The sequence below is a fragment of the Malaclemys terrapin genome, chromosome 16 (assembly GCF_027887155.1).
Source record: "Malaclemys terrapin pileata isolate rMalTer1 chromosome 16, rMalTer1.hap1, whole genome shotgun sequence".
Classification (NCBI taxonomy): domain Eukaryota; kingdom Metazoa; phylum Chordata; order Testudines; family Emydidae; genus Malaclemys; species Malaclemys terrapin.
Genome location: NC_071520.1, coordinates 3,800,684 through 3,827,293, shown reverse-complemented (window position 1 = coordinate 3,827,293; position 26,610 = coordinate 3,800,684). Strand labels below are relative to the sequence as shown.

Here is a 26,610-nt window from a genome sequence, read left to right as displayed (position 1 = left end):
ACTCGGGAGGGCAGCCCATGGCCTAGTGATGCTGGCGAGGGAGAAGAGCAGGGTTTAATGCAGCAGGGCAGCACTGGGCCACCACCCAAACAAGACATTCTGAGCTGGTCTCCCTCAGTCCTGCTCAGGCATAGGGTGAAATCCTGGCCCCACGGGGGAGTGTTGCCATTGATCTCAGTGGAGCCAGAGTGAGGCCGGAGCCATGGGCTGGTATCTCCAGTGCTGCGCACAGTAGCAGATTAGCCACTGGGCCGACAGAATCCAGGGGCCCCGGCCAACTGGGAGCCTCTGGAAAAAATACAACAATGGGTGGGGTGAGGGAAGCCCCCACACCCCAACCCCCCTCCCAGGTAGCAGTGCCGGGTGGGCAGGGTAGGTCCGGAAGCCCCAGCACCCTCCAGCTCCATCCCTGGCAGAAGCCACAAGATGGGGGAAGCCCCAGCCCAGCACCCCCCGACCCCGTCCCTGGCAGAAGCCGCAGGGAGGCAGGAGAAGTGCCCAGCCATTCCCCCTCCCTGTCCCTGGCAGAAGCCATGGGGTGGCAGGGGATGCCCCCAGCCAGTGCCCCAATCCAGTCCCTGGCAGAAGCCATGGGGCTGCAGGGGAAGCCCCCGTGCCCAGGGCCGGCTCCAGGCGCCAGCATTCCAAGCAGGTGCTTGGGGTGGCAATCTGCAAGGGGCGGCAGTCCGTGTGTTTTTGCCACCTCAAGCAGCGCGCCGAATTGCCGCTGCGGACGGCAGGGGCAGTCCGTGTGCGGTTAGGGCGGAACGTGCGTTTCCGCAATGGCGGCAATTCGGCAGCAGCTTCTATGTTTAGCTGCCCGCGGCGGCAATTCGGCTGCTTCTGTCTTCCGGCTGAAGACAAGCTGCCGCCGAATTGCCGCCGCCGCGGAAATGCGCATGCCGCCCTAACGGCACACGGACTGCCCACAGCGGCAATTCGGCGCGCTGCTTGGGGCGGCAAAAACAGTAGAGCCGGCCCTCCCCATGCCTGACCCCACTTTCCAGCAGAAGTGCTGGGCAGGCAGGGCAAGGAAAGCCCTATCTCCCTGACCCTGGTCCCCTGCAGAAGTGCTGGGGGTGGCAGGGGAAGCCCCAGCACCTGGACCCCCGTTGCGGCCCTGGGACTGGAGGAGCTCTCGCTCCCTGCTGCAGCCCCAGAGCTGGGGGGGCGGGGAGGGGAGAGCTTCTCCGGTCTTGGGGCCACAGTGGGGTGGGCAAAAAGGAGCAAATGGGTTTGGGGGCTGTGGTGGGGGGGGGGCAGAATGGGAGGGATCCTGGGTGGAACAGGGGCAGTGCATTCCAGGGTGAAATAGCATCTGCTCTTTTAAAGGGGCCATAAAATAGCTGCACTGCTTTGTTGGGAGAAAAACTGTTCTGAGTGCAGGATGAGCAAGAAATCCGGTGGTGTGTGCGAGAGCAGAGAGTTCAATGAATCGTTTGTTTGCCAGAGACAAATTCTACAGCTGGGTGATAGTCTTTAATACGTCTTTACAAGCACACACAGAGAATTCTTTATACAAGCATATGCAAAGGTGTATATACATCACACAGTATCGATCTATTGTGTGAAATTGTTGCTAGTTATACTGATCAGTAAACCGGACAGAGAATAACTTTGTCATGTTCAATAAGAGTTAAACATGACTAACTCCCGTACTGTATATTCTGCTGCTAGATTAGAAGGCAACAACCACAGACTGCAGAGTTGTAGAATCTTTTCCACCAGATTTTGCAGAACTCTCATTTAAAATGGAAATCTGTTTCCTAACCCTTTGTGTTGCAATGAAACCTGCAAAGCGATGCACAATAGAGCCCTGCTGGAACTTGTCTTCCGCTAGTGTCCTTAGTGGATGTCTGTCCCACACTCGCCTCCATTCCCAGTAAAAACTGAGCTTTGAGCCCAGGGAAAAGAAGGGGAAAGCTGATGATATTAAGCAGAACAAGTTAACGCAGAACGTTTTGCTGTTCCCACGTCTCAACGGGGCTGGGCCTCTGTTTTCTAAAGCAGCATTTTTCTGTCATGCTACTTGAGCAGAAAAGAGCCTGGGATTCTTCATGCTACATAGATCCTGGCACTGCCTCTTTGTGTCCCTCTCTTCCTCATTACAGCCCTTGCACTTGGTGGCAGGATCCAGCTTCTGGAGGGAGGAGAATGCATAGGAGTAAGGCCCTGTCTCTGGAAGATCCAGTAGGTCTGTATCTATGTAATGATCGAGCATTTCTAGAGATAGTTCCTTTCATCCAAATGGACAGCAACCTCATTTGACCAACAAACTACAAATTGTACAGGAATCACTTTCACCAGCCACTGGAATGAAATACAATAGCTACTTAATGGCTTAAAGTTACAGTAGGCAACAGGAAGTGACGATACCATGGCCAACTGACATTGTGGGGGGGGATAGCTCAGTGGTTTGAGCATTGGCCTACTAAGCCCAGTGTTATGAGTTCAATCCTTGAGGGGGCCACTTGGGGCAAAAATCTGTCAGGGGGTTGGTCCTGCTTTGAGCAGGGGGTTGGACTAGATGATCTCCTGAGGTCCCTTCCAACCCTGAGATTCTATTCTATGTTTGATTCTATTGTAGGGTGTCTGGAATTGGTCGCAAGGGTTAACACTCCCCTTCTTGTGAATAGTGCAATGGGATTTTATAAGGACCATAGTGGCTGGTTCCTTGGTTTGATGCCTCGCCCAAATGACAAAAGTACTAAACCTTGTGGCGGAAGAGCTAGCAGGACATTCGATCATTTCAATGGCTGCCTGATAAACAAAGGCCATTTTCCATACTGCTGATCTAGTGGGATTTCAGCTATAGAGAGTGTAAGAGTCTCCAACCAGCAATCTAGGGAGAGCAAGCTTCTGTGAGATGCTGAATAAAGTCCTGCTGGGCTCAGGAATTAAATAAATTAATGGAGACATCCCAGCTCCTAGAACTGGAAGGGACTTTGAAAGGTCATTGAGTCCAGCCCCCTGCCTTCACTAGCAGGACCAAGTACTGATTTTGCCCCAGATCCCTAAGTGGCCTCCTTAAGGATTAAACTCACAACTCTGGGTTTAGCAGGCCAATGCTCAAACCACTGAGCTATCCCTCCCCCTCTGAATAGGGAATTTTGTCAGTTGAACCATAAACACCTACTGGCTTCCTATAGGTCAGTTTGTCACTGGCTGTAGCATCTTGACTGGAGGATCATAAAATGATCCTTCCAATCCAAATCAGGTCTAAGCCACCTGGAGAACCAGGAGACTGGCTTGTGGGTGTCAGTCACCTAATAATAATACCCACTTGTTTCATAGCACTGTTCATCAGTGGATCCCCAAGTGCTTTATAAAGGAGGTCAGTGCCATTATTCCCTTTTGTTAGATGGGGAAACTGAGGCACAGATGCATGCTGCTTGGGATAGAAATTGGGCAAACATTATTTTAAAGGTCATTTGAGCTTCTGGATTCATATTTCTGCCAGGATCTGACACGTTCTTGTAAGACACACTTTGAACATATGTCGTGTGCCAGTATAAATATTCATTTCGGGCCTGTCTACACTAAGGAATTTACAAAGTGGTCTATTGTAGGTTCAGCTGAGGCTCCATTTTGACCACTTTATTAGTTAAACCTGCTGTAAACAAGTCCAGGTAACCATGAGGCAGGTTTGGAGGACAGGGACCATCAGACCACCTGGATTATGGGGAGCTGGCTCTGGGAGATGAGAGGGGTCCCATGATGCTGCAGGGGGGATGCGGGGATCAGGAGTAGAGAGAGAGGCAGGGATCCTATTGTTGAGGAGCAGGAGGGGGAAGGAATGGGTCCTTTCTGGGGCCTCTAAGCAGAGTTTTCCTCTCTCACACAAATGCCGTTCAAGGTCCATTCCTCTCTGCATCGGGGTGTCCATCTGTGTTGGCCCATAATGACCCCCCCCCTGCACTCAGCTGACATGGAACAAAGATGTTGTGTTCCTGCCTGCAGACACTGCCTGGGAGCTGAGCGTCAGGCTGGGCTCTTACTGGGAGCCGAGCGTCAGGCTGGGCTCTTACTGGGGGCCGAGCGTCAGGCTGGGCTCTTACTGGGAGCCGAGCGTCAGGCTGGGCTCTTACTGGGGGCCGAGCGCCAGGCTGGGCTCTTACTGGGGGCCGAGCGTCAGGCTGGGCTCTTACTGGGGGCCGAGCGTCAGGCTGGGCTCTTACTGGGAGCCGAGAGTCTGGCTGGGCTCTTACTGGGAGCCGAGCGTCAGGCTGGGCTCTTACTGGGGGCCGAGCGTCAGGCTGGGCTCTTACTGGGGGCCGAGCGTCTGGCTGGGCTCTTACTGGGAGCCGAGCGTCAGGCTGGGCTCTTACTGGGGGCCGAGCGTCTGGCTGGGCTCTTACTGGGGGCCGAGCGTCAGGCTGGGCTCTTACTGGGGGCCGAGCGTCTGGCTGGGCTCTTACTGGGAGCCGAGCGTCAGGCTGGGCTCTTACTGGGGGCCGAGCGTCAGGCTGGGCTCTTACTGGGAGCCGAGCGTCTGGCTGGGCTCTTACTGGGGGCCGAGCGTCTGGCTGGGCTCTTACTGGGAGCCGAGCGTCAGGCTGGGCTCTTACTGGGAGCCGAGCGTCTGGCTGGGCTCTTACTGGGGGCCGAGCGTCTGGCTGGGCTCTTACTGGGAGCCGAGCGTCAGGCTGGGCTCTTACTGGGGGCCGAGCGTCAGGCTGGGCTCTTACTGGGAGCCGAGCGTCTGGCTGGGCTCTTACTGGGGGCCGAGCGTCTGGCTGGGCTCTTACTGGGAGCCGAGCGTCAGGCTGGGCTCTTACTGGGAGCCGAGCGTCAGGCTGGGCTCTTTATGACTTGCATGTGATCCCCGGTAATGCACTTGGAACTTACTTAACAATTCTACTGATGACGCTTGAACAGCAGTAGAAAGCAGCTCTCTCTCCCAGCTGTGTCATAGTGGGAATAGAAAGGTAGTAAACATATACTCTTGTATTAAGGCCTGGATCAGGGCATGAATGAGTGTACATCTAGGGGGCGGACACCCATCTCTTTGTTCTGTGTTTGTACAGCACCTTGCACACTGAGGTCCCGCTCCATGGCTGGGGCTCCTCACCTTTCGGACAATATTCAAACCACTTAGACATTGTTCATGTAAAGAGGCTGGGGATGGGACTGGTGTCATCTAGGTGGGAAATCTCCAGGGACATCCCAAATTATGTTTGCCTTGTGGTGACGGGTGAGCTGTCAGGATGGGATTTCCACCCTGGATGCACCAGCTGGACTCTGTTCTGGGTGTGGGCTACATGCACAGGAAACGCTCTCGCTGCCCTGCTGGGACCCAGAGCTGCCGCTCTCAGGGTGAGACTGAAGCAGACGTTGCTGATCATGGTTTATTTGTCATTTCAGGCCCCGGTCATGTATGGTTACATCACCGTTTATTTCTCTGCGGAGGAGTGGCAGGAGCTAGCCGAATGGCAGAAGGAGCTGTCCAAGGACGTGAAGAAGAACAATCATGAGGCTTTGCTCTCGCTGGGTAATGACTATTGTTTTCTCGTTTATTAGGCACTGCAGGAATTTGAAGCACACATTTGCTTTAGCTTAGGATTGTTCTCATGTTTCTGATTTCTGATGGTTTTGCATGTACAGTCCCCAGAACATTTGGGAAAGAATCCCAGCTCCACTCCTCCTGCCCTAGATTGGATTAGTAAAAACCGGGCTTTGCATCTTCCTGTTGGAGAAAGAGGCCTGCAAATAAGCCGAGGTGTTTTTTCTTTACTTCTTTTTTGTTCTGAAGTGGCGGGCTGATTGTCATTATTCCCCCTCGACCCCAAGCACCCCCTTGTGGGTGGGCGCAGTAACACAAGGATTGCCACCTCAGTTTCCCCTCTCAGGTTCCTTAAGGACTCACCACAACATCTCCTGGGTTTGATATTACCCCTACCCAGGGCTGGTTTATTATCCCGACAGTGCAAACAATCTTCAAAAGGCCCAAGACACAGACCATTTATCTCACACACGGGACATATAGTCCATAAATGTCCTGAAACGCAGCCAAATGACACACCTCGGCTTTCCTTTGGAGACCACCTGTTTTATTAAACAGCCACCCTAGCCCTCCTGTCTGGAGTCCTTCCCAAGTTTCTTCCTGGTTCCCAAGCCTCTGCCTGGGAAAGACCAGCAAGCTAATCCTTCCGCTGGTCTCCTATCCCTTTTCCCGGGGACTTCCTCCAGAGACCTCCTCCCTGATCACCATAGTCCTCCTCTCATTTATTAGTCCCAGATGTCACCCTCCCCTCTTAGTGAGGTCAACTTGTGCTGGTATGGGGGGGCTGAAGCCGCTTCACTTATAGGGGCCAGCCACCCTGCGACAATTATGATTATAATGTTGCTTATTATTTGGCATAACATCTAGGAGCCCATCTTAGACCAAGACCCTGTTCTACAAGGCATTGTACAAATCTGGTTTCTCCTGATTTTGCCAGAAGACCCTTCTGGAGGTGGCAAATGTTGACTGTGGCTCCCCCTCCTTCAGTAACGGTGTGCTGGGAAAGCTGAACAGAGACTACCTTTCTCCCAGAGGCTCATTAGAGTCAGGATTAAATAGATGTTGACAATTTGAAACAATCTGACTAAAGATCCCCTCCCCCCTCTTAACCGCTCACCTTTGCTCTCTTGCCTCTTGTAATTTCGTTCGTCCTCCAGCCATCATGGAGTGGCAGGGTAGGGGAGACCTGCATTTCTAAATTCCAAAATAAAAACAAACAGAGAACAAAAAAACACCCCTGGGAAGGAGGTGAATTATGTCATACACACAAGGCACTTTGCATCAGAAAAGAAGAACTGCGCTACATTCTCATTATTACAACTGTCCGACACTTCTTTGAAAATTCCAAATGTTGATGCCGTTTTTGTCAGGATAAATGTCTCTCTCTGTAGATGGGAGGCTGTCTGTGAAAATGCTCCGCTGTTATCCACCCAGCTGTCGCCGTTACTAGCGCTCCCATTGACTCTTATTCTATGGCAGCTATCGCAGATCCTCTGGGGCTGGCGTCATGGCACGTTTCCAGTCAAACATAGTCTCCACCCTCCGTTTTTGTCTTTATTCATCAAGACCAACTCACTGTTTTAGTAGCGCAATCTCTCAGCGCCTGCCCAAATAAATACTCCTTATTCGTAGAGCCCATTCGAGCTGCAAACATGGTCCGGGGATATAAGGCAGATATCCGCAGATTTGCAGGGCTCTACTAATTAGCAAACCCTCCGTCTCAGACCCCAATCCTGTACAGCACTTAAAGACATGCCTAACTTTTACACATTGGAGCAGTCTCATCGAAACGACTTGTGCTTAAAGTTAAGCGTGCGCTTAAGTGCTTTGTTGGACTGGGGCATCCATGAGGCTGCAGGCTGTGCACTCCACAGTTACTTTGCAAGATAAAATTACAAAACATTATCTGCATATAGCAGCCTGTATAAACCAGCAGTCAACGTGCCTTTATCAAATGAAAGGCAAATTGAGGTTTGCAGTGCGGTCGCTGGGGTTTTTCCTATTGTGCAAACATCATATCTCCATCTCAGCTGTCAAAGGCTCAGGCAGTGTAGTTTGCAAGGCTGATTATAGGGATTCTCTTCCAAACATGGCAATATCAGTCACAACAAGTTCTTTTCACATGAGTTTCATACCATGTCGTCAATGACGCACCCTTTGGAGGCACAGTTATAGCTCTGGGGCCCCGGTCGAAGCCAATGGAGTTAACGCCGGCAGAGAACGTTATTGTGAGCCCGGCCCCATGTGTCACAGGGTGGGGTCTCTCTTCCCGCCTGTAAACTCCTGGTGGAATTATTTGCTGAGAACGTTATTTGTTGCGAATTTAGCCCTGTCCGCTAAGTCGTCCCCCAACCTGCAGCGATTCCCTACGAGTCTGTTCATTATTCTTACACGGAATCAGTTCTCACCTACGGGCTGCTCACAAACAGATCTCTGTGTTGAGTGGAGCTCACACTGGAGGTGTGACTCCCTCCCCTCAGCTCACACCTGTGACTGCAGGGCTCCATTGGACGGACATGGGGGTCATGGGAGCAGCCTGGCCTCTGAGCAGTGCGGATTTCCCACAGTCCTGACACCAGTGCCCTCCCCCAGGCTTCAGAGAGTTTGTACAGGAGACCGGAGCTGTGCACCAGGCCCAAGCAGTGAGGGAATTAAAACACAAACTCAACCCAAGCTCAAATACCAGGCTAACCCAGCATTGGTTGGGTAAAAGTAATAGTGAATACATTTATGTTATGGGAAAGGGTGAGAAAGAATGGCCTAGAACAGACCCCGGCTTTGGCCTGACCATTAGAAAGGAATATGCCTCTGATCCTGCTGAGTCTGTGCTAACTGAAATATGCCGGTCAGTTTACAAGGTCTGTAGAAGCACATCCCCAGACAAAAGTGATAAGATTACTATTAAGGACAGCTGCTGTTACAACTGTTTTCCTGAACTCAGGAATAAGATTTGTTAACTCCCACACTTGCATTCTTATCTTGCTTGTTTCCTTTTCATATGTAACAAGTGGCAGACAGGGGGCTGCAAACAGGGGAGTATGAGAGGGAGAGCAAGAGATCCCGCTGCCGAACAGGCTACCAGGTGAGAGTGAGAGTACTAGCTGTTGGTGTGAGTGAGTTTGCTCGACTGTTTGAATTTTAATTGTGATTCTGATTTCAGGTGACTTCAGTTTCAGTTACAGCTGCTGTGGCAGTTGGGACTGAGTGCCTGACCTTGTTCCCTTGATTGCCTTTGATTGGCCTTCCCCAGTGTGACTCACAAGGGGGTGGGACTGACCTAGGCAAACAGGCTTTAAAAGCCAGAGCGACCAGGGGGCTGCAGACAGAGGAGTTTGAGAGGGAGTGTGACAGAGGGAGGCTTACGATGGTTAGGAAGACCTGCAACACCTGTGCCAGCACTGCTTCTGTCTCCTGCGCCTGTAGCCAGACAGAGCGCCTGAGCATGGATGCTTCTACCCAGATCCTGGTGTGGTTTTGCAGAGACTGTAACTTGCAATTTCCACTTACTGATATCCAAGGAGTCATATAAAAAATGGAAACTAGGACAGATTACAAAGGCAAACAACCCAGGAATGCAGGGGCAAGATTAGAAAGGCAAAGGCACAAAATGAGCTCAAACTAGCTATGGGAATAAAGGGAAACAAGAAGACTTTTTATCAATACATTAGAAGCAAGAGGAAGAGCAAAGACAGGGTAGGCCCACTGCTCAGTGAAGAGGGAGAAACAGTAACAGGAAACTTGGAAATGGCAGAGATGCTTAATGACTTCTTTGTTTGTTTCGGTCTTCACCGAGAAGTCTGAAGGAATGCCTAACATAGTGAATGCTAATGGGAAGGGGGTAGGTTTAGAAGATAAAATAAAAAAAGAACAAGTTAAAAATCACTTAGAAAAGTTAGATGCCTGCAAGTCACCAGGGCCTGATGAAATGCATCCTAGAATACTCAAGGAGCTAATAGAGGAGGTATCTGAGCCTCTAGCTATTATCTTTGGAAAATCATGGGAGACGGGAGAGATTCCAGAAGACTGGAAAAGGGCAAATATAGTGCCCATCTATAAAAAGGGAAATAAAAACAACCCAGGAAACTACAGACCAGTTAGTTTAACTTCTGTGCCAGGGAAGATAATGCAGCAAGTAATTAAGGAAATCATCTGCAAACACTTGGAAGGTGGTAAGGTGATAGGGAACAGCCAGCATGGATTTGTAAAGAACAAATCATGTCAAACCAATCTGATACCTTTCTTCGATAGGATAGTGAGTCTTGTGGATAAGGGAGAAGCTGTGGATGTGGTATACCTAGACTTTAGTAAGGCATTTGATATGGTCTCGCATGATATTCTTATCGATAAACTAGGCAAATACAATTTAGATGGGTGTACTATAAGTGGGTACATAACTGGCTGGATAACCATTCTCAGAGAGTAGTTATTAATGGTTCCCAATCCTGCTGGAAAGGTATAACAAGTGGGGTTCCGCAGGGGTCTGTTTTGGGACCGGCTCTGTTCAATATCTTCATCATTGACTTAGATATTGGCATAGAAAGTATGCTTATTAAGTTTGCAGATGATACCAAACTGGGAGGGATTGCAACTGCTTTGGAGGACAGGGTCATAATTCAAAATGATCTGGACAAATTGGAGAAATGGTCTGAGGTAAACAGGATGAAGTTTAACAAAGACAAATGCAAAGTGCTCTACTTAGGAAGGAAAAATCAGTTTCACACATACAGAATGGGAAGAGACTGTCTAGGAAGGAGTACGGCAGAAAGGGATCTAGGGGTTATAGTGGACCACAAGCTAAATATGAATCAACAGTGTGATGCTGTTGCAAAAAAAGCAAACATGATTCTGGGATGCATTAAGCAGGTGTGTTGTGAGCAAGACATGAGAAGTCATTCTTCCGCTCTACTCTGCGCTGGTTAGGCCTCAACTGGAGTATTGTGTCCAGTTCTGGGCGCCGCATTTCAAGAAAGATGTGGCGAAATTGGAGAGGGTCCAGAGAAGAGCAACAAGAATGATTAAAGGTCTTGAGAACATGACCTATGAAGGAAGGCTGAAAGAATTGGGGTTGTTTAGTTTGAAAAAGAGAAGACTGAGAGGGGACATGATAGCAGTTTTCAGGTATTTAAAAGGGTGTCATAAGGAGGAGGGAGAAAACTTGTTCATCTTAGTCTCTAAGGATAGAACAAGAAGCAATGGGCTTAAACTGCAGCAAGGGAGGTCTAGGTTGGACATTAGGAAAAAGTTCCTAACTGTCAGGGTGGTTAAACACTGGAATAAATTGCCGAGGGAGGTTGTGGAATCTCCATCTCTGGAGATATTTAAGAGTAGGTTAGATAAATGTCTATCAGGGATGGTCTAGACAGTATTTGGTCCTGCCATGAGGGTAGGGGACTGGACTTGATGACCTCTCGAGGTCCCTTCCAGTCCTAGAATCTATGAATCTATGAATAGGTCTATTGGAGTCTGTCATGCCCCAATGATTTTAAAATGGTTCTGGTAACGAATGAATAGGTAATAAAATGTAAATGTAATAAAAAATATGTTAAGTAAAATAGAGCGTGATTGCGGTTGTATGTTTGGATGGGTAATAAAAGGTTGAGGCGCCAGCCTTAGAATCATAATAAACGACACCACATCAGGAGGAAGAAAAACGACGAAGCTCCGACAGGACTGTTTGGGCGAGATAACCTGATAACCCTGAGGGCACACTGGACTCCACCCCAAACCGCCCCAAGGGGACCGAAGAACAAGATAACAAACTGTCATTGCTGTGCTATCTGCATGACTGATTATCACTTCAAACGTGAGAACAGCATGACAAGGCAAACCCCATAGACTTGTATGAGGATGGATCCCTATAAAGATAGACCCTAAAGTCTGAGGACTTTGGGTCTGGTTCTGCAACCAACTTTCAGGCGCATCGGATGCGCATCTGACAAGGCCCGGCTCCATCCTCGTGTCCAGGCCACCTGGCAAGTGACTTGGCACGAGCAACTTCTAGGCTGGTAATTATAATAACAACCTTGCAGAACTTGTGTGTGTGTGGAATGACTGTGGGAGTGAATGGAATGTTCTAGCTATAACCGATTGTTTACTCTGATTCTTTCTGTATTCACAGTAACACGGCGTATTGCCTTATCCCCTGAATCAGATCCTGCTGGTTTTCATTTTCTAAGTATAATACATTCAATCTTTTAAACCCAGCTCAGGTTGATGCCCCCAAAATGCTCAGGCTTTGATGAAAGTTTCTGAAAATGTCACTGCCCCAAATCAATTTGTTAATCATTGTACGTTTCATTTACTATAAAATGATGTGAATTCTACAAGCATCAATAGACAAGTTCCATTCAACCCCAGGTGAGGGCAGAATATACATGATCTTAAATGCATACGTCTCAGCTAGCAGCAAAACCTAACTAAAGAGAGACCCCCAATCATGCAGCAGGACCCCTGTGCCCCTGCAGAGCCCCACTGGGGTTCACCCATGCAGGTCCAGTTGCAAGGTCGCAGCCCAATTTTGCATTTTAACTGTTCATGGTGCAGCATTTTTCTGTTCGGCAAAGCAGCTGTGGCGTATCCCTTTCAGACAAAGCAGATGCGGTTATACCATGCACCCACTTCAGCAGAGCAAAGACTATTTCACAGCTTGATGCATTTAGCGGTCTGGTTCCAGCCTCAGAGAGCAGCTAGATCTGAAAGCACAGAAGGAAAAACAAACCCAGGAAGCCTCTGTTAAACTGACAGCAATTCAGAGGCAAAAACCCAACAAAATGTCTGCTGGGGAGAACAGACTGTAATCCCTTCATTCCCAGAACAAATTGTGCCAGTTAGAACGTTCCAAACAGAGACGCCTCCCCATCCAGCAAAGCACTTCAGCATCTGCTTAGTGAAAAGTGCTCGCTCTATAAAAGTGAAATATTATTAATTTGAAGCATGTTGGGAGTAGCTCCAGTCCAGTCACAGTGTTGCCAACTCTCATGACTTTTGTCATGAGTGTCAGGATAATTATTGTTTTCCTTAAAGCCCCAGCTCCTGGAGTCAGGTGGAGATGTAATGATTTCAGCCTTCATTCTTAAAGAAAAAGTAAGTTTCTAGCCCTCATGACTGTGGAGAAAGCTTCCAAATGTGACCCCAGTGCACCCTAAAGGCCCCAAAAGCAGAAGGCAAATAAAAAGAACCCTAAATCTAGTATTTTATATAATCTTGAGATTTTTAAAGCCAATCTCGTGATTTTTGCACATTTGGGATTGGCAATAGTGCAGTCAATTGGCTCACTCTTGTGCTTAAAAGTAAGCACATGCTAAAGTGTTTGGCCATAGTGAGGCCCTAGAGAGATTCTTCAACCAATCCCCCAGATGGGAACAGACTCAGACTCTAAGAAAGGTGCGATCAGCTCTGAGCTTTGCAGGAAGCACCCTTTGAGCAGGCTAGGCCAGGACTGATGCCAGGCTTTGGAGGTTCCAGTAAGGGGCACACTCTCTGGGGATAGCAGCTTGCTCAGTGTTTTTATTTCATGTGGATCTTGCCAGACATTTTTTTTTTTTTGGTAATTATTTAAAACCTCATGTCATTGTATAGTGGGAACCAAACCCAGAGACCCAAACCTGCCCCAACAAGGTCACATCGTCAGGGTGACAACGGCCTCTGTATTCCCACTCCCAGCCTCCCACCCCTGCCACTGCCCACCTCAGGCAGAGATGCTGCTCCTGGTAACGTCAATAACACACTCCATTCTGGTCATTCATGCTGAGCACAGGGCTCCCCATTGCAGTCATTAGCATGCAGTGGATTCCAAATTCCAGTTCCTGGATCAGCCCAGCTGGTGCCAGTTTGCACTGGGGCTCAGCACAGAGACCGTGCTGGGGGACGGGCGAAGTCGGCCGATTAGCCAGTTACAGAATGGGCTCCAGAGCACGTCTCCATGTAAGCATTGGCTGAAAGAGGGCAGCCCCCCAAACTGAGGTGTCCGGGTCCCTTAAACTGGTCTCAAGTCAGTCATAATCTGGAGCACCCCAAATGCTAAGAGAGTTTTATGGAGAAGAGTATTTCTACAGCAATAAATGAGTCAGTGAGAATTCCTCCTGGAGCTCTGACTGCAAGTTGCAGGCAATGCTGAATGGGGCCCCGAGAGTGGGGTGCTTTAGCTAAGCCGGGATGCTGAGGGTTGGGTGTTTTACTGGAGGCTGTTGGGTTTGATCAGGTGGTTTTGTTAACACATGTCAGAGGCAGCTGGAATTTCCAGGCAAGCACCTGTTTGTGTCTAATGATCAATCAAAACATTATCATTTATTTGTATTGCAGTAGTGCCCGGAGCCTCCTCATGGCCCAGGACCTCACTGCGCCAGGCACTGTACAAACCAACAGTCCCTGCCCCACACAGCTTCCAGGATATACAACATGACAGATGCGGGGCACAAGGAACCAATGAGACAATACTGAACAGCATGAGAGCCAGAGGACACTGCACACCCGGTACCTAAACATTTTCAAGTTTAGGTCATGTCTATCTGGGACGCTACCAGCACAAGGCACGGTGTGAATAAATACATTAGAGAAGCCCTGGTTGTGGGTTGCATAGTCAAGGTGGAATAAATATAAAATAATGCTGGTAAATCAGTGTAAAGTACCCCCTACCCACACGTCTCCTCTGTCGCCGCCACCACTAGATAGGTTTGTGAAATAGTGTAATCAGATTGTAACATGTTAACTCGTCAATGTCTCTCAGAGGGGCTGTCAGAATCATAGTTAGATGGGACCGCCAGGGTCATCTAGTGTAACCCCAGAGAAAGGGCCTGAGTCCGCTCTGATTTGTGCTGGTTACCAGCCAGCAAGTGTGAAAAATCAGGATACTTTTTTTCGGGGGATGCGTATAGTCGCCCCTAATATCGGGCCATCTGGTCACCCCAGTTTTATGTCAGTGTAACACAATTGACTTCAGTGCCAGCTGCTGCTGAGTGACACTGGCCTCAACTGTGGAGAATTGAGCATAGGGCTGAGACTATAGGTAGGGCTCTACCAAATTCGCGGCCATGAAATCTGGTCTGTTGTGTGCTTTTACCCTATACTACACAGATTTCACAGGGGAAACCAGCGTTTCTCAAATTGGGGATTCTGACCCAAAAGGGAGTTGGCAGGGGGTCACAAGGTTATTTGGGGGGAGGGTGGGTGCGGTATTGCCACTCTTACTTCTGCGCTGCCTTCGGATCTGGGCATCTGGAGAGTGGCGGCTGTCGGCCAGGTGCCCACCTCTGAAGGCAGCACCCTGCCAGCAGCAGCGCAGAAGTAAGGGTGGCAATACCATACCGTACCATCCTTACTTCTGCGGTGCTGCTGGTGGTGGCGCTGCCTTCAGAGCTGGGCTCCCGGCCAGCAGCCGCCGCTCTCCAGCTGCCCAGCTCTGAAGGCAGCACCGCCGCCTGCAGCAGCACAGAAGTAAGGGTAGAGGTACCACAACCCCCCCTGCAATAACCTTGTGACCCCCCCCACAACTCCTTTATGGGCCAGGCCCCCTAAAATTACACCACCAGGAAATTTCAGATTTAAATAGCTGAAATTATGAAATTTACTATTTTAAATTCCTTTGACCATGAAATTGACCAAAATGGACCGTGAATTTGATAGGGTCTAACTATAGGTGGCCACTCTTGGGATGAACCTGGAAACGCTAACGGCAGATTTTGTAGACTCAGAGGATCTCAGGACTGGGGGCCTCATCCAGCCCCCTGCACACAATGTCCCTTTCCGGGGCAGCCCAGATGATGGACATAAAATGAAAAGTTTTAAGCATTCTTTAAAATGTAACGATGGGGGAAAGTTATAAAATTCCTGAGCCCCAGCAATAATGTGCAGAAATTACTCCAAGAAACTATGGGATTTTTTGGAAATTTTCTTCCCCTTTCCAAACCTGCCCCCCACTCCTCCACTGTGGCCATTTTAAAATGTCTGCTTACCACAGTCTGCTTTTTGTGTGGAGGGGCAGTGTCTGGCGTGTGACAGAAACCCTGAAACACGCCACACGCACGCACGCCTGTATTGGGGCAAACTTTGATTTGGGCATGAAAGGGTTATTTGGGCACGAAAGGGTTATCGCCTGCTTTCCATGGCGTTAAGCTTTGCGCTGGGGACTGCCATCAGTGACACAGAGACAGGCTGCAGGTAAGGAGGCTGCGGGTTTTTCCTCCTCTTTCCAGCCTTAGCCTTTGGGGGGGCTGCAAACAGCTTGCCTGGCAGTTGTACAGATTTGGTTCTGGGGGGTGTAGGGGCCTCTACATCCGGGCTGTGCAAACGGAGGAAATATCCGCTCTGTGCTGAGAGCTGTTCCAAAGAGGCCCGGCTCCAGGGGCAGAGAGTTAACATGCAGCATTGTGCAGGCTACACAGAGCAGAGTTCTCCATTTTATTCCACCACAGAGAAACTTTTCATATTTAGCTCATTTTCCTGTCCATGATCCTCACTGGGAGGTTATGCCCAAATAAATCGGTTAGTCTTTAAGGTGCCACCAGACTCCTTGTTGTTTTTGTAGATACAGACTAACACGGCTACCCCCTGATACGGGGAGAGTGGTTCCTGCCCCTGCTCTTCCCCCTCTGATCTCTGGGGAGGAGTGCCAGTTAAATGGAAAATGAGACAAATGGAGTTTAGGAAAAGAAGCATCCCTGTTAGGGTGACCAGACAGCAAGTGTGAAAAATCGGGATGGGGGTGGGGGGTAATAGGAGCCTATATAAGAAAAAGACCCCAAAATCGGGACTGTCCCTGTAAAATCAGGACATCTGGTCACCCGAGTCCCTGTAGCTGCGTTGTTCCTGAGGAGGCCGGGCCCTGCAGAGAGAGTGAGCGGGGTTTTAATCGCAGGTGGGCTAACGAGTTCAATCAGCACAGCAGCCGTCACACACTGTAGGGCAGGGTATAGGTTCATAGAGTCCAAGGCCAGAAGGGACCATTGTGATCATCTAAGTCTGACCCCCGTATAGCCAGAGAACTGCCCCAAAGTAATTCCTAGAGCAGAGTTTTAGAAAAACATCCTATGCCCCTAGGCTCCTCCGTCTATGCCAGCAATGGCTCCGTCTGCAAGGCCTGCCTTTCTCGGGGGAGGGCCCCGACTAATCCACAGCCACTGCCAGCTACTGTCCTTTTGCAGCTGGTTTATTTGTGAAGTTGCAAGTGTAGATTTTGTCCACAAGGGGGCAAGCCTAGGGGCGGAGCGGTCTCTATGCTCTCTGGGCAGTACAGTGCACGTACACAGCAGTGAGCATCAGGCGCTCTCCTTGGCCTGTGCAGTTAGGGTGACCAGATAGCAAGTATGGACAATCGGGGCAGGGGGCGGGGGGCAATAAGTGCCTAAGACAAAGCCCCAAATATGGGGACTGTCCCTATAAATTCAGGACATCTGATCACCTAGGTGCAGTGTGCAATGAACACGTGGCCGGTGCCCCCCTCCCCTCGGCTGGTGCAGTGAGCACAGAGATTGCTTCCCCTCCACCTGGGGCAGTGCGTTGTTTCCGTCTGTTTTAACCACTGCAGAGAAAGGAGTCTTGAGACAGGCGGGTGAGGAAAGGCGCCAAGCTAGGGAGGGTGGAGGAGCCTGGGGGACCAGAGCCCAGCGGGCGAGCTAAGGGGAAGGAATGAATGCGGAGAAGAGAAGCGACAAGATGGACATTAAAGCAGGGAGAGGGATACGGGCGAGACAAAGGATGAGAAGAGAGAGATGCTGCCTTGCGGAGGCGGCGAGAAAGGCCAGCAGCGGGAGGAGATGGACTCACAAGGAGGAAACAGACCAGCTCAGGAACAGAAAAAGGAGAGAGAAAGCTGGGAAGGGGAGAAAGCAAAACCCTCCCATCTAGGCTGGGGAATTGTGTGTCATTTCTCGATGCTCCGGGAGGTGAGCAGAGGCTTCTCTGGCCCCACTCTTGAGATCTGGACACAGGATTGTTACCCTGGCCTCCCCCCCCCCGCCCCAGCCATTCTCTCCATTACGTTTTCCCAGCAGTTTAACTACCAAATCCAGATTGGCCCAATACTGATGTACAATAAGCCCTGCACGGCGTATAGCTCTTCAATCTGAAACTGACGCTAAGCCTCCCGCTGGCCTCTCCTGGGACACTCCTGCGCTACTCACACCCCATCTCCTGTGCGTCTGTCGCCACTAGAGCAGCAGCTGCTCTGGGAAGGAGGGCCTAGAGCAGCAGGAAGCCTGTGGCAGTCCCAGCAGGAGGCCTGGATTCCCCACCAGCTGCTGAACCTGGGAGCAAACATCCGTGTCCCGTGGGATGGGGAATGGCTGGCGAGGGCTCTGCTCAGGTAGGACTTTGTCCCTGAACTCGACTTTTTCCTGTGAACTGTAAGGACTCTGGGGAAGGAGCTGTGTTTACCGGAGCAGGGAGCCATAGTTCAGTGGTTTGAGCATTCGCTTGCTAAATGCAGCGTTGTGAGCTCAATCCTTGAGGGGGCTGTTTAGGGATCTGGGGCAAAAATCTGTCTGGGGATTGGTGGGTTGGACTAGATACCTCCTGAGGTCCCTTCCAACCCTGATATTCTATGACTGTGTCCTTGGCCCATGTGATTTTAGAACCATTACTGCGCCCCACAGTGGAGCTGTGCAAACCAGTCCAATTCTAGTTCATCCAGAGTTGGGGCATCGCTCAGGGGATTGGGACATGTGGTTTTGTGGCTCCTCCCCCAGAGCTTCACCTGGCACCTGGCTCAGAGAAAGCTCCTAACAACATTCTATCAGGAAACAAAAAAGGGAAGAACTGTTCCCAGGAGTTGGGAACACACATGCAGGGCAGGACAAATGGGCTGGGGAGGAGCTGGCTAGAAAGCTGGGGAGAAACCAACTTCTTCGGGGGACAATTTTGAACCGATGCCTTATCCATCTCAATTCAAAGGATACTGCTGAGGGGGGCAGTGCATTCCAGGCTCTGAAATGCAGGTGTGCTCGGTATAGGGTTTGCCTTCGTGTCCTCTCTAGCCATGCCAGTGTTTACATTTTTGTGTTTCATGGACAACACAACCCCCAGTTAGATTTCACTGCAAATAGGTGGGGTGGGGGGAAGGGACTGGTGCCGCCACTGTGACAATGGCTGGGTTACTACTCAGCATCCCCTTGGAAACTGATTTCCTTCCATCAGAGCCCTGGAGTGGCAGGCGTGAGCTGATAGGGTGGGAATCACACTCCAGATGGACAGGCTGTGCTGTGTGTGTGTTACTCATGCAAGTTACTTGTTCAGGAAACGCTCTCCCTGCCCTGCCGGGACCCAGGGCTGCTGCTGTCAGGGTGTGACTGAAGTAGAGGCTGCTGATCACTGGTTATTCACTGTTTCAGGCTCCAGTCACGTTTGACGACGTCGCTGTCTATTTCTCCGCGGCGGAGTGGGAGGAGCTCGCGGAATGGCAGAAGGAGCTGTACAAGGACGTGATGAGGGACAACTACGAGGCTGTGATCTCACTGGGTAACAATGATCGTTCACCTATTTCTAGAAGGTGCATGAACTTCGAAGGGCCTGAGTTAGCTTCAGCTCAGATTTGCTCTCATGCGTTTAGGTCCATCCCCCTTTAAAATGCTTAGAAGAATTACAAACTACTGTGGTGGTTTTAATCATTCTAGCTCTGTGTTCTGTGGGCCAAACTCTATATTGCGCACTCAAGCAAAACTCCACTGAAGGTAAACGCCACACCGGTTTGCTCTCACCCCCCGTAGAGTGGTTGCAGAGGAATGATCCGCACTGATCCTGAGATGCTGCAGACTACTGTAGTGGAGTGGCATTGATGCAAAACCTACTTCATGAAGAAAGATTCTAGCAGAATTATAGTCACCTTCTGCCTTTCCTCAGCAGAGTAGCCAGGAGGTCAGCTGTGGAACTGAGCGGGTACACAGGAGATGATCATACTATAGCGCTTAGTCTTTAGCTCCCTCAGTTTTTACAGGGAATGTGCCCTGACCCCCACCTTCACTTGAGTTATTTGATAAACTTCCCTTCTCGAGATCCTGGGGATAAAGTCTGGGCCCCCAATACACCCAGACAGAGATGTCTTACGGAACTGAAAACAATAGCAACACAGGCCAGGGCATCAGATTTTCCCACAATGCTCCTGGCCAGGAGCACAGTACCAGCACAACGGTGTGTTTCACGGAGCACTGGCAGGGCAGCGCTTACAGGAAGATCCTTCCCATTTTGGGAACACAGAGATCTAGCACATTAGTAACCCGGCCATGTTCCCTGGATATCACCGTCAGTGTGTAATCACCGTTCTCCCCATGCAGGCGGTGCTGCTGCCAAACCTGACATCATATCCCAGCTGGAGCAAGGGGAAGAGCCGTGTATCAGCGCTCACCAGGACTCCAGGGACAGACGCACCTCCGCAAGTGAGTCGGAAGCTCTCTGGGGCAGTGGGAGTGGTCATTGTCACCACCATAGCTCCCCCTATCATCAGGGCCTCTCATTACAGGGGTCTTCACCGCTAGAGCCTTCCGTAGGCCATCTGCCTTTCTGCACAGTCAGCCCTCCCAGAAAGGAACAGCTAATTCAGAGCCCTTTCAGGTACAGAAAGTCCACCTAACACCCCAGCTGCCTCAGCAAATCGGCCCGTCCTCTGGGCTCTGTCTTCAGTCCCTTTCTGGGGCCACTCTGGAGTCTTTGCCCAGCTCCAGTACTGAGCCTTCCTGAGGTGTCTGTTCTCCTGCAGTCTCTGGCTCAGGCCCCTTCACAAGAGTCCATTTTGGGCCCCCCTCTACCCTGCCCCCACCCTGACTGAACGCTCTCAGGTGTGCTTTAAGTTATCACCTGACACCTCTTAGTCCCACCCCCTCTGGCTGAGAAGCAACCATTTAATTATGACACAGGTGCAGTAGCTGCGACTAACTGGCTTTTAACCCGTTCTAGCCCACGATGGAGTTTCACCCCATCATAGGAAGGGACCATCTCTGTTATGTGCTTGTACAGCTCCTTGCCCCATAGCCCATGACTAGGGCTCCTGCCTACAAATCGATAAATAGTATAATGTATCCAGAATGACCCCCCGCCCCAATGTGCACCTACAGCTCCATGCACGAGGTTGGTATCTAGCAGATGTCCTATTTTCTTGGCAGACATCAATCATCTCTTTCCACTCTCCCTGACCCTCTGCTTTCTGTCCAGCTATTTTGTGAGCGTTTGGATGTTGCAATTGAATTGGTATCTTCATCTCTCTTCTCTGGAGGGCTCACAGATACTTTGCCCCAGAGAGAGAACTTCCCTGGAGGTGGCTGATTCACAAGGGTCTCCTACTTTCCTATCCTACATGGACCACTTTGTAAGAGAGTCTTTCATGGACCCATTTCACCTCCCAACCCCCAGCTCTCCCCTCTTTGGTTCTCAAATTAAACATTCTACAGCCCACAGTTTGCGAATGACTGAGCTAGAAGGTAGAAACAGCTCCTGGGGTATTTTTTATGTACTCATCCATCTACCCCACGTGAAGGTCTCAGAATACAGCAATTTCCACTTCCCCGAGAAGATCAAGACTTATTCTGAATGAATTGCCCTAAAGGGCAGGGTTTCTGAGCTCCTCCTGCTCTCCCCCAGACACACTGATGTTTCAGACTTTGGCCTTGACTTACTGCAGTTCCTAGTTGTTCACATAAAGTTACGGGTGATTTTTCAAGCTATTGCTCTGTTCCTTGGGACACAACAGATCAGATTTTCAGAAGTCCCAGCATGATTGGTGCTGGGATGTTTTGAAAATCTGGCCATAAGTATCACAGCTGGAGCTGCTGAGTACTTTGGAATCTCTGACCCTCTTGAGGTGCTGGAATGGAACCTAAGTTCTTTTGAAATTCTGGCCTCACCAGCTAGATTTTCAGATGTGCACTTGGAGTTATTGTTGGAGCATGCTCCAAGAGTATCTGCTAAGTTTAACACGGTTTTGTGCCTACACAGATCCATCATCTGCTGACACAGCTCTGAATACGGCCTTCCCATCCTCACCATGCGGGCTCTCTTCTGCACCCCCATCGTCTGATCCCTCCTCCCACAAAGTGGACCTCTGTCCATCCCCTGTGCATTCCACCAGCCTGTGGATTTGGGAGGCACACCTAGGGCACACAGACCAGGGAGAGAACAGCATGGGCATTGCCGAATGCATAGAGAGGCCCAGCAGTAGGTCTCCATGTGCACTCCGTGGGGCAATCCATGGCCAAGTGGAGAGTGAGGAGAAAGCACCGGACAGAGTGTTTTGCTCACCTCCAGCCTCACCTGGCCTACATTCACCTTCTGAGCAGATCTACGTACCTGGGCAAGTCCTGACGTCTGAATGTGCTTCTCACACACATTGCGGCTCTGAGAACAACACACCTGTGTTCAGAGCACAGAGAACTGAGCAGCCTGTAACTGAGCAGAAACCTGCCTCTGCGAACAGTCTGGAGCAGGAATTGGGCAGCATCATCCAGGAGATGCGGACGGCGAGAATCCACCTGGCTAGCATAGCTGGCTCGCTGCTGGCTTTGTCCTCGGGGCTCCTGCCAGCTCCTGTGGATGGCACAGGTCACTGGAGATAATCTCGGAGCATCATATGCTCATAGAAACTTCTGCATTCTCACACTCAAAGCTGTGGGAGAGAGAAACAACCGCTCCCTTCTTTCTTTTCTCTCAAAGCCTGTGCTCTGTTACTAATACTTAATGTCTTTATTTTAAAAAAATGCATAATGTATTTTTTCATTTAAAAATATTTATGCCTTAACACTTTATTTCTCTGTTTACTAAACTTTATTTAAAAGGCCCTAAATGTTTAAAAAGCCGATTTTCTTCTGAAAAATGTTATTTCTAACCCTACATTTTTTTAAATGGCTGTAAATGTGAAAACCAACCAAACCCCACAAGCAGCAGTAATGTGCCCAATGAAAAAAAAAAAAAATCCAAAATGGCCACACTGACAAAAGCTTACACGTTCAAAACGGAGATCGGAATGGGCCATAAACTAAAAATGGGGCCTGGAAACTGGTCAAAATGTATATGGTGATGAAAGGTGTAGAGCCCTTTACCTTTGTTCTCTGCTTGTCTTGCAAGATGGCAAATGTGGAATCAAGGGGGCCCATCTCAGTGTACAACATTCTATTTCACAGTTGTGGAAAACTCAGTACAACCACCATGATGTACTCTAAAGTAACAGTTAAACTTGGCAGTCATCTTTATATTATTTATTCCTGGGGAATTCTGTGATACTGTGCATGTGTATAATTAGTGAGCCATGCATATTTTTATTTTTTTGCGCAGAAAAAAAGCTTCTGCCAAAATGTTAGTGCAGTTCCACCTTTTGCCCACCAGAGGGTGCTGTGGTCATAGAACACAGCAGCAGCTCCTGGCCAGCTAGGGAAGAGAAAGAGCCTACCTTCTTAATAGCACCTGCCAGACCAGGTCAGGAAACAGGGGCTATGGGGAAACAGACAGCATAAGGTGTCTGTGTGGGGGGAGAAGAGGGTCAGACAGGAGCTCATAAGAGCTAGTGGGGGAGGACAGACTGGGGCAGAGACTGAATGTAGTGCCCCTTCCCTCATGCCGCCCCCTCCAATATATGGTCATGTTCCCTTCTGGGGGGTCTTGGGTCAGGAAGACCACCTCTTCTGTACTTGATGGGAGGGGTAAGGAGCGGTGTTACTTTTGGCCATCGTCACTTTCTTGCTGACTCCATGTCTCTTCCTTACACCTTTCCCTCCACTCCAGCTGCTTCATTACCATAGCAACCCCTTGCTTGATTAGGTCCCCTTATCTTCTCTTGTTACTGAAAGGCAAGGCTAGCAGCTCCGCGGGCGGTGTGTGTAAGTGAAAGCACAAGGCTGCACACACGTTCTCCTGCTTGCTTATTGAGCTTGTTTAAATTAAAAGCAAGGCCCGAAGCAAGATTATTATTGTTTAGTTTTTACCCTATTTACTTCACATTTTCCTAACAGCGGTCAGCCAGGGTTTAAAGGAATTATTACTCAGTTCTGTACTAAGATGCCTAGTAAGGAAGCTATTTGTTAAAATACAGTTCCTGAATCTTTTTTGTTACAGACATACTTGCTGACAGGTATTTTGAAATAAATGAACAAAAATAATTGAAACTGTTGTGATTATAGTGGGGTATTTTGACAAATAAAATATACAGAATTTTAAAATATGATGTGTAGAATTTTTTATTGCAGAATTCCTCCAGGAGTAAATTATCATTGATCAGTGTGTTAATATCAGACACTTTTACTACTTAAAAGCTCTTGTGTACATTGATGCATCAAAAACTTCATTGTTTGGTGATCGCTGTGACGTTGGATGTTTTTCCTGCACCTCTGCTGTGAAATCTACTAAAAATTTCCATGCCAAAATCATAGCCTTAGCCATCAGCACGCGAGTGGGTTAGCCTGTGTCCACGCTGCAAAGTAGAGGAGCTCCAGACTGAGCGTAAAGCAGCATCCTGGCTCTAGCCCACAACCCGGCAGTGCCAGGTAACGGAGTTTGGTGGCACTCTAAACCCAGGGTGAGAGAGTTGTGTGGACGAATGGGGAGTTGGGGCAACATCTGAGCAAGTACCTGGGCTAACTTTGCAATGAAAACAGGCCCTTATAGACTAAGAGGACAAAGTTCAGAACTGATGGATGACAGGGCGTACATCACGGAGCAGGCATAACTCACGCTAAGGGGTAAGTAAGGGAAATGTTTGCCATTTTTCTCTCAATCTAGCATAGCACAAGGAAGGAAAAGGAATATTCTGAAATATAAGGACATAACGAGAGAAGTCCAAGCAGAAGCCTGTAAGCATGATGTGACCCAGGAAGAAGCTAGAGAGAACAAGCTTTTAGGTCTGGTACTGACTAAAGAGGCTTCGGGCTATAAGCAAAGAAGCCATCCCCTCTTTTGGTTCCTCCTGCCTTTGGAGAAGCAGGACTTTGTTTACAAAGAAGACAGCATCAAAGAAAATACCAGATTCCATCAGTTTCTATTCCCAGCTGGAACATCCCCAAGGCCCCAAACTTTGACTAGCTGCTGGGGTTAAAAGGGGCCAACAATGTTATAGGGTTCAATGTTCCCTTCATAGAGAGAGACTAAAAAGAGGGGGTTACAGAGAATGCCCAGTAAGAAACCAATCCCAATATACAGAATGGACAGGGTATACAGGCTCAGACTGGCTTTTTCTACAGACAAGGAATCTTCAATTTCTAGGGGAAATTAGCTTTGTGAACTCTGCAAACCCCAAAATAGTCTTAGAGGTTTCCAAACCAGCCCCCACTGATTTGGGATTTCTAGTCCAACTCAGCAGTGAGCCTAGTTACAGAGTGTGACAAGGTGCAGGGGCCTTACCTGTTCCCAAGTAAAACAATGGTTAACTTGGCCTCAGGTTCCCCTTCCTGCTGCCCAGGTGTTCAGAGAAGGGGCTGTAAGACTGGCTTCTTGGGAGACAGGAAGAGTGGAAAATGCATTTGGGAAGGCTGGGCTCCACACCCAAGGGTCATACGCAGAGATTAACTCCAGACAGATCCTAGAGGAGGAGGACCTGGCTGACTGCACATGGATCTTTCTCCTGCATTGTTTGATCAGCTTACCCCAGGTGCTCCTATCTTGTGGGTTCTCCAACTTTCCTGCTGAACGAACACCAAAGGAAGCTTTCCTCAGACCGATTTCTCAGCGTTGTAGATTCCCTGGGACTGTGTAGTTAGTTGAGATCTCCAGGGACAAATGATCAGTTCCAGCACCACCATTTACAGATGAACAAAGCTTCCATGGACAAGAAAAAAGGCTATTTCATCAATACCTACAGAAAACCAAAATCCCATGTGCTCTAATGAGACACTCTGCTTCCTGATTCTAGTGAACTACTATAACCTTCTTCCACAATCTGCTGCTAGAAACAGAAATTTATAGCAAAAAGTCAGTACAAAATAGCCCCAAAATAAATTACAATCCTTATCAGCACTGAACAAAACTTCAAATGCAACGGTATAAAATATGAACTGCTGATTAGAGGTTTAAGTAATTATAATGAAATGAGAGATTGATAGAACATAGAGAAGGAAAGGCCCTAAAAGGTCACATGGTCTCTACCCCTTGTAGTAGGGAGAGGGGGCCTGGAGCACTGGGCCTGGTACAAGAGTTAAGGCCTGAACTAGAGTCTGAACCAAAGTCAAGGCCATGGATGCTTATAAGCTCACTGTCCAGTACACGAACGTGGCAAAGTTGTTGCTAATATACTAGGCACTAAAGAATTACATAAATCTATTCCAGCCAATCCAACGGAATAGAGAAGCTCGTTGCTCCCATCTCCGGCCCAGCAAAGTTTACCAGATGGTAACAGCCGGCAGTAAAGGCAACCTAGAATGTGAATGAATAGTACCAAATTACCTTTGAAGGGTTAAAAATGATAGCTTATTTTTTGGGGGGAACTGGTATAATCTACACCAGCAAGCGGAGTCTTTTGCAGTATAAATGTCTATGCTTGTGTTTTTGCCAGCACAGCTGTCTGTTAGCAGGTGATAAGGTATGATTTGTGACCAACCTGCAGGCAAAAGCCATGAGTGCATGTGAGATTATACAGGAAAAACCGCACACTTACCAGTCTAGTTTATTTTGCTTAGGGGAGGGGCTGGAATATACTAAACTGGCACAAGGGCCATTTTGCTCATCTAAGCTGTGTCCATGCTCACAGCTCTTTGCTGGGATAGTATATTGGTATAGCTATACTGCCAAAGTCTTCCACATGTAGACCTGGTCTGAGTATAAATTTACCCCCACACAATCAACAAGTACCAAACCTTGTCTGCCTGAAGTGAAGAGTCAAGATCCCCTAAAAATGGGAAACTCTGAAACTTGACACCTGTCCATGTGCAGAGAAACACTAGACTCCCCCATGACAAGAGATGAGTGGAGGGGATTATTTAACTTATGCTTTTCAGGTCATCTTCACTCATCTGTCCTGAGTTTAGTGGTTTAGTCTGGAAGAAGAAATGACTAACATGGGCATTAAATATGGAGATGGTATGAAATTGGTAGGAGCCACAAAGAAAGAGAAATAATTCAAAGGGACCTGCGGAAGTTAGACTTACTGGGCAAAATGCTACCTGCCCATGTGGAGCCTTTGTACAAATCAAGATTTTTAAGGTTAAACC

The 26,610-nt window shown here is 49.0% G+C and overlaps 2 long non-coding RNA genes across 2 annotated transcripts; both read left to right on the top strand.

The window, feature by feature from the left end:
• The first annotated feature begins 5,371 nt into the window (after positions 1-5,371).
• Positions 5,372-14,041, top strand: LOC128824944 (uncharacterized). Its single transcript, XR_008442548.1, has 3 exons — positions 5,372-5,491; positions 8,512-8,585; positions 13,805-14,041. It is a non-coding gene; the product is annotated as an uncharacterized LOC128824944 (long non-coding RNA).
• Positions 14,042-15,416: 1,375 nt separating this feature from the next.
• Positions 15,417-18,947, top strand: LOC128824933 (uncharacterized). Its single transcript, XR_008442547.1, has 3 exons — positions 15,417-15,658; positions 17,651-17,801; positions 18,826-18,947. It is a non-coding gene; the product is annotated as an uncharacterized LOC128824933 (long non-coding RNA).
• Positions 18,948-26,610: the final 7,663 nt, after the last annotated feature.